The following is a 6028-nucleotide window of genomic DNA, read 5'->3' as shown; positions in this document are numbered from 1 at the left end:
TCCTGCTGCTTATGACAGCTGAGTTTACATCACCACACAAAATCACACGCACAAACACAACACATTATTTCAAGATTTAAAGTTTAAGAGAGTGAGAACTTAATTGAACCACATGTCATTTACAGGGCTCTTACGTTTTGAAGACAGGCAAGAGTGACATATCTATCCAGGATGCTTTATTTTCATTGGTTGCTGGATTAAATCTTACAGATACAACAGATACGGTTTTTTCTGATTGGCTATTGTAACCTTCATTTTTTTGATTGGCGGATAAGTGGCTCCTCACAGCAGAACTCCAGGGAGCGCGATTCCTCCACGGTGAGGGCAGCGCCGCCAGCTCATGTTTGCTGCACATTAAAACATTAAATAGCGAGAGTTTTTTCAGCGTGAGAAATACGATGTGGGCGGAGTGCATGACGAAGACCAAATGCGTGACCGCTCAATGCGTGACCCTTGAGAGCCTGCATTAACCCACCGCAGTCTCTGCTCGTTGTGTCTGTTGAAAATCTTCTTCTGTTGCTAACTTCGGGACTCTGGGGTAAATAGGATGTCTATGCAGCGAATAGGTTGATAGATGCGCTCCTTAGCGCCATCTATCGTCGGGAGTTTGAAAGAAACTAAACGCCCGGCCCAAAATCAGAATTTCTTTTGCCGTGAGATATTGGTTGTGTGGCGTGAGAGCGTGTGAAAACATGCAAAAGCGTGTGTCACACGGCGAAACCGTGAGAGTTGGTAGCTCTGTGACAGAGTCAGTCAGTGGGGGACCCGGGCTCCATTGATGAGCCTGACTGCCGACGGAAAAAAACTTTTGGTGTGGCGGGAGGTCTTTGTCCTGATGGACCGCAGCCTCCTACCAGAGGGGAGGGACTCGAACAGGTTGTGTCCAGGGTGGGAGGGGTCAGCGACAATCTTTCTGGCCCGCTTCAGTGACCTGGAAGTGAACAGGACCTGGAGGGAAGGCAGATTGCAGCCAATAACCCTCTCGGCCGAGCGGATGATGCTCTGCAGCCTGCACTTGTCTTTGGCTGTGGCTGCAGTGGTGCCGGTGACGGAGGAGCAGATGATGGACTCAACGATGGCCGTGTAGACGTGTACCATCATTTTCCCTGGCAGGTTGAATTTCCTCAGGAAGAACATCCTCTGCTGGGCCTTCTTGGTGATGGAGCTGATGTTCAATTCAATTCAATTCAGTTTATTTGTATAGCCCAATTTCACAAATTACAAATTTGTCTCAGAGTGCTTTACAATCTGTACACATAGACATCCCTGCCCCAAAATCTCACATCGGACCAGGAAAAACTCCCAAATAACCCTTCAGGGAAAAAGGAAGAAACCTTCAGGAGAGCAACAGAGGAGGATCCTCCAGGATGGACAGATACAATAGATGTAATGTGTACAGAAGGACAGATTTAGAGTTTAAATACATTCAATGAATATGACAGTGTGTATGAATAGTTCATAGTAGGCATATTCCACGATGGAGACCTCCACGATCCATCAGGCAGATGGCGGTGGGGAGGAGGAGGCGGAGTCTCAACAGTGGGCGGAGTCTCAACAGGACAGTGGCGTAGTCAGGGCAGGAATTCACGACCCAGACCTCGATGATCCATCAGGCAGATAGGATCTATGCCGTCTCATAGGGTCCGATGACCCCATGAGACGTGAAGTCAAAAGGACTCCGGGGAGAAAGCAGAGTTAGTAATGTGATTGAGAGATGAAAATTCATCCTTAAGGAGAGAAAAAGAGGAGATAGGTACTCAGTGCATCCTAAAACGTCCCCGCAGCTATAAGCCTATAGCAGCATATCAAGGGGCTGGACCAGGTGAACCTGATTCAGCCTAACTATAAGCTCTGTCAAAGAGGAAAGTCTTAAGTCGACTCTTAAACGAGGTGACTGTGTCTGCCTCCCGGACTGAAGGTGGAAGCTGGTTCCATAAAGAGGAGCTTGATAACTAAAGGCTCTGGCTCCCATTCTACTTTTAAGACTCTAGGAACTACAAGTAGTCCCGCATTTAGTGAGCGAGCTCTAGTGGGGCAATATGGTACTACAAGCTCCTTAAGATATGATGGTGCATCACCAATCAAGGCTTTGTAGGTTAAGAGAAGAATTTTAAAAGTGATTCTTGATTTTATGGGTAGCCAGTGCAGAGCAGCTAGTGCAGGAGTGATGTGATCTCTTTTCTTAGTTTTAGTGAGAACATGAGCTGCAGCATTCTGGATCAACTGGAGGGACCTAAGAGACTTATTAGAGCAGCCTGATAATAAGGAGTTGCAGTAATCCAGTCTCGAAGTAACAAACGCGTGAACCAATTTTTCTGCATCTTTTTGAAACAAGATGTGCCTGATTTTTGAAATATTACGTAGATGAAAGAATGCAGTCCTTGAGATTTGCTTTACGTGGGAGTTAAAGGACAAGTCCCGATCAAAGATAACGCCAAGATTCTTTACAGTGGTGTTGGATGCCAGGGCAATGCCGTCTACAGAAACCACATCACCAGATAATTGATCTCTGAGGTGCTCAGGGCCGAGTAAAATTACTTCGGTTTTGTCTGAGTTTAACATCAAGAAGTTGCAGGTCATCCATGTTTTTATGTCTTTAAGATATGCTTGAATTTTACCGAGTTGGTTGCTCTCCTCTGGTTTTATCGATATAGTTGAGTATCATCTGCATAACAATGAAAGTTTATGGAATGTTTCCTGATAATATTGCCCAAAGGAAGCATGTATAAGGTAAATCAAATTGGTCCAAGCACAGAACCTTGTGGAACTCCGTGATTAACGTTGGTGGTTATCGAGGCGTCATCGTTTACAAATACAAACTGAGATCGATCTGATAAATAGGATTTAAACCAAATTAGTGCCGTGCCTGAAATGCCAATCGACTGCTCCAGTCTCTGTAATAGGATGTCATGGTCAATGGTGTCGAATGCAGCACTAAGGTCTAACAAGATGTTCAGCTCCCACTTGAGGTCCTGGGTAATGATGGAGCCCAGGAAGCGGAAGGACTCCACAGCCGACGGGGAGTCCCACAGGATGAGAGGGGTGGGGCTGCATTCCTCCTGTAATCCACAACCACCTCCACTGTCTTCAGAGCGTTGAGCTCCAGGTTGTTCTGGCTGCACCAGGTCACCAGGTGGGGGGCAGGTGCTCAAACTCAAAAAAGTGCACCCATTGTCAAAAATGTTTTGTGACAGAGTTGAAGCATAAGCAACATTAAACTCATGATGCTGTCCTCGACCTGCATTTGCTCTCTGCAGGATCAGACAGCTAGCTTACATTTTATTTATCAATAGAGATGAATTATTATATGGCAACAACAGTACAAGTGTTCTGATTGGCTAATGGGTCGTCAAGCCATCCGTATTGCCCTCTGACGTCATTTTCAAAATGAGCGATATTGATAGACATCAACAGCCAAGAGGGAATTGAGAAGCAGCGAAAATGTGTCATTGCAAGTGATAAAGACTAGAAACTATCGTTAAAATCACTTGTGATGTTACTTTACTGTAAATTAAAACTATTTTTGCTGAGCTGTGTTGTCCGTTTTCTACAAGATTGATCGTTGTAAGACTGGAACAGACCAAACAAAGAGATACATAACACATAAAACAATGAGGCACAAGGATAGCATGACACAGAGAGCTCGCATTGTTAGCATAGTTTAGCTACTATTTTCTAGCTGTGAATTCCCGTGACATTTATAAACATACTTTCAATATACTTTCGAAATTGTCTCAACAGCATTTAGTGAAAACTTCAAGTGACGTTTCTGCCGCTTTCAGTGCACTTGAGATTAAATCTCAGGTTAGTGCTCACAACAATGTTAAATTGGAGGCCCCATTGATAAGTGTGGTATATTAGAGGCCTTTTAATATATTAACTATATGTATAGAATGTGTATATTTGAATTGTCTGTTAAACATGTGTTGATTGGGTCCAAAATCCAGATATTCTACAAGTATAATTGTTTTTGTCAAAGAATTGAGGCAGATATCATGGTCCTAAAATGTGTGTGTTCTGTACGAGTAAAGGGTTAAGTCCACCAAGTCTGGCTAATGATACAATGAATATCATAATAACCTTTTATTTAACCATTATGGTTCATTCGGAGCCAAATCATCAAAGGTGAGTTTAGAATGTGGAGCTATGAAATGGAACCATAGAACGGAATGTAGAACGTCCAAGCTGGAGGCCCCCAATGTTGGTGATCAGACCATTCAGAAACCCAGAGAGAGAGCAACAACCTTTTACCTTAACCTCCTAACTTTCACTTTTGAACCTTTAACCAACTTACATCCGTCCAAACTTGTGAAATACAAGGATTTATTTCCAACATTTGCTGGGGAAAATCCCAACAAATCCAAGTGACATCTGCCAAACTCGGAGTACCTTTTACTTTGCTGGTTGTTCTATCATAATCTTCATCGAAATGTTACCGTTGTAGCGTTACAGTGTTACTAAATGTCGTGTCCACACCTGCATCTCAGCTTTGAGTTCCTGGCATCAGGCGTCACCTCTAGTGGCTTTAAACCATGGCTTAAGCCCCATCTAATCAGAACCTGGTGTTCATTGGAGACTTGCTCAGTTCGGGTACCTCCAGCTTCCTGGTAGAGTCCGTCCTCGGGCAGGGTACCTTCGGTATGGTTGCTAAGTGCAGGAATATTAACGACAACAAGACGGTAGCCATCAAAATGATGGCTACCGTCTTGTTAGAAGAGCATGTACTCATTAACAAATGTTCGTTTCAGATCCCATCTTCTGTGGAGCATCATAGTTGTGATCAAGTTGGGACATTCAGTCATGAGTTTGCATCTCGTTGTGTTTCAGGTATAGAGCCGAGTGAAGCAGTGGTCTCAGACATTAAAAAGTTTATTGTAGTTTGATGTGACAGTAAAGTTCTACACAGTAAACTCAAGGGCGTCGTTGCAGGCTGATCATCTCGTGTAGTGGCACTCTACGCCAATGACGGCACTCTGGCTCCTCGTGATCTGACTCCCGTCAAAAACTTTGGGGTCGTAGATCAGGGTGAAGGCATACATCAAGTCATCCTCGGTAATCTAAGAAAGAGAGAACTACTGAGTAACATTCAACTAAAAGTACAACACCAATGCATGTAATGAACAAAAACCTCACCACTCGTTTGCTGCCACAGTTGTGCAGCTCGTATTCAAAGACCAGCACATGAGCCCAGTCGTCGATCCCAGTAGGGAACAGCCACCAAGTGTGATGTCCTCTGGGTCTATCAGCTTGCCAAGGCCCAGCAAGTCCTGGCTCACTTCCACCTGGATCCTGCTTTCCCCACACCTCACAGCAACGCGGTTGTCAGTCTCTGGTTGCCGCAGTTCAAAGTTGACAGGGGCCACCTTCACCGAATCCACTGGATCTTCTGGAAACCTCCAGGACAGCGAGTCGTCCACCGGCTGGATCTGCTTAGCCCGGAACATGGCAGCTTGTTGAGCAGACTTCCTGGCGGGCCTTCTCTCAGGCGCTGCTGCCGGCTCAACTTCAACTCCCAGGTAGTTTGGTGAGCTCGTTCTGAGGAATCGAGCAGCACTGACGCTGACACACACAAGCACAAACCCCAACACAAGAAGCTGGCTGGACCACATTGTTGCGAACACAGAACTGTCAATGCAGATTCCTCCAGCACGGCCACTGCAGGCTGAAATAGGCAGTGACTCCTCCCTCTGACTCGTTAGCTTGATTGCTTTGCACAGGTGTAGATCTCAAAGCTGCACAGGCCCTACTAATTAGGAGAGACCCATGTATGTTCACAAGGGAAGAGACATAACCAATGTTAAACATGATACAGGCAAATGCGACTTATGTGGCCAAGAGTAAACAACAGAACATGTTATTCTACGCTCTCAGAAGTATGAGACAGCTAATTGAAAGCCTCTGCAAGTAAAATACATTTAAAATATTGTAGGCATTCTGCAAAATAAATCAAGTACGTGCTATCAAGTACTATTACAGTATTTTCTAATAACACATATTATTGGGAAAATATAAACCCTGTGTTTAGTGA

General features: G+C 44.7%; 1 pseudogene; it reads right to left on the bottom strand.

The window, feature by feature from the left end:
• Positions 1 to 4883: 4883 nt before the first annotated feature.
• Positions 4884 to 5822, bottom strand: LOC130211259 (zona pellucida sperm-binding protein 3-like; annotated as a pseudogene).
• Positions 5823 to 6028: the final 206 nt, after the last annotated feature.

Source organism: Pseudoliparis swirei, chromosome 20 (assembly GCF_029220125.1).
Source record: "Pseudoliparis swirei isolate HS2019 ecotype Mariana Trench chromosome 20, NWPU_hadal_v1, whole genome shotgun sequence".
Classification (NCBI taxonomy): Eukaryota; Metazoa; Chordata; class Actinopteri; order Perciformes; family Liparidae; genus Pseudoliparis; species Pseudoliparis swirei.
Note: the sequence above shows the minus strand (reverse complement) of the source record. Positions and strands in the feature narration are given on the sequence as shown.